Raw genomic sequence first — 2173 nt, 5'->3', positions numbered from 1 at the left:
TTTTTGAGACGGAGTCTCACTCTGTTACCCAGGCTGGAGTGTAATGGCAGGATCTCAGCTCACTGCAACCTCTACCTCTCGGGTTCAAGCGATTCTGCTGTCTCAGCTTCCGGAGTAACTGGGACTACAGGCATGCGCCATCACGCTTGGCTAATTTTGTATTTTTAGCAGGGACAGGGTTTCACCATGTTGGTCAGGCTGGTCTCAAACTCCTGACCTCAGGTGATCCACCTGCCTCGACCCCCCCAAGTGCTGGGATTACAGGCGTGAGTCACCACACCTGGTGGAGATCAAAATTAATCCAGAGATGTGAGCTAATTCTTTTTTTTTTTTTTGTGAGGCGGAGTTTTGCTCTTGTTGCCTAGGCTGGAGTGCAGTGGCGTGATCTTGGCTCTCCGCAACCTCTGCCTCCCTGCAACCTCTGCCTTCCAGGTTCAAGCAATTCTCTTGCCTCAGCCTTCCGAGTAGCTGGGATTACAGGCATGCGCCACTGGGCCCAACTAATTTTGTATTTTTAGTAGAGATGGGGTTTCTCCATGTTAGCCTAGTCTCGAACTCCTGACCTCAGGTGATCCACCTGCCTCAGCCTCCTAAAGCGCTGGGATTACAGGCGTGAGCCACTGCGCCCAGCTGATGTGAGCTAATTCTAAAACTGACTTTGTTGTGGGGCTGGGAGAGCTCTTGAACTCTTGTAACCTTGAATTTCATTTTGATGACACTGGAGAGAGGAGACAAGAAGGCAGACAGAAACCAAAAACTGAGACTTCCAAAGGGCAGAGTCTACTGAGCCCATCTTCAATGTAAGAGTATGCTGTGGTCTGAATGTCTATGCTCCTTGCTGTGATGTTACGATATTTGTTGGTTTTCATCCACATCCCTGGGTCATAATTCCCATAGCCCTTGTTCTGGTGTTTCGTTATAATGTTGGGTGTGTTGGGCCTCAGGGGCAAGTCTCTGACCTTCTCCTGCCCACCTTCCACTCGAATGTTTCCCCACCTCTCTGACTGTGGGTCCTAAGAACTTCCCAAGAGACGATCTTGCCCTGTACTGTGGGGGAAGGAATACTGTTGTCATGAAGCTTCCAAAAAAACCCCAAAAAGACCCAGCAGCCCTGGAGTCAAAGCTGGTTCCTGGCCCAGTCCCATCCTGAAGCAGCCTGCCTCCCCTTTCCTTTCAACATGACAGACGCTGCTGTGTCCTTCGCCAAGGACTTCCTGGCGGGTGGAGTGGCCCCAGCCATCTCCAAGACAGCGGTAGAGCCCATCGAGCAGGTCAAGCTGCTGCTGCAGGTGCAGCATGCCAGCAAACAGATCACTGCAGATAAGCCATACAGGGGCATTATAGACTGCGTGATCTGTATTCCCAAGGAGCAGGGAGTCCTATCCTTCTGGCATGGTAACCTGTCCAGTATCATCAGATACTTCCCCACCCAGGCTTTCAATTTTGCCTTCAAAGATAAATACAAGCAGATCTTCCTGGGTGGTGTGGACAAGAGGACCCAGTTTTGGGGCTACTTTGCAGGGAATCTGGCATCAGGTGGTGCCACTGGGGCCACATCCTTGTGTTTTGTGTACCCTCTTAATTTTCCCCGTACCCGTCTAGCAGCTGATGTAGTTTAATAAAGCTGGAGCTGAGGCCGAGCACAGTGGCTCACACCTGTAATCCCAGCACTTTGAGAGGCTGAGGCAGGCGGATCGCCTGAAGTCAGGAGTTTGAGACCAACCTGACCAACATGGAGAAACCCCATCTCTACCAAAAATACAAAATTAGCCGGGAGTGGTGGTGCATGCCTGTAAACCCAGCTACTCAGGAGGCTGAGGCAGGAGAATCGCTTGAACCTGGGAGGCGGAGGTTACAGTGAGCTGAGATCACACCACTGCATTCCAGCCTGGGCAACAGAGCAAGACTCTGTCTCAAAAAAAAAAAAAAAAAAAAGCTGGAGTTGAAAGGGAATCTGAAGCCTCGGTGACTGCCTGGTTAAGTTCTACAAATCTGATGGGATTAAGGGCCTTTACCAAGGCTTTAACGTGTCTGTGCAGGGGATTATCATCTACCGAGCTGCCTACTTCGGTATCTATGACACTGCAAAGGGAATACTTCCAGATCCCAAGAACACTCACATTGTCATCAGCTGGATGATCGCACAGACTGTCACTGCCATTGCTGGGTTGAC

General features: G+C 50.6%; 1 pseudogene; it reads left to right on the top strand.

The window, feature by feature from the left end:
- The first annotated feature begins 1178 nt into the window (after positions 1–1178).
- On the top strand, positions 1179–2167 carry LOC108525237 (ADP/ATP translocase 2 pseudogene; annotated as a pseudogene).
- Positions 2168–2173: the final 6 nt, after the last annotated feature.

Source organism: Rhinopithecus bieti, unplaced genomic scaffold, assembly GCF_001698545.2.
Source record: "Rhinopithecus bieti isolate Rb0 unplaced genomic scaffold, ASM169854v2 scaffold_25093, whole genome shotgun sequence".
Taxonomy (NCBI): Eukaryota; Metazoa; Chordata; class Mammalia; order Primates; family Cercopithecidae; genus Rhinopithecus; species Rhinopithecus bieti.
The sequence above is the reverse complement of the archived record's forward strand: the minus strand, read 5'-3'. Positions and strand labels throughout refer to the sequence as shown.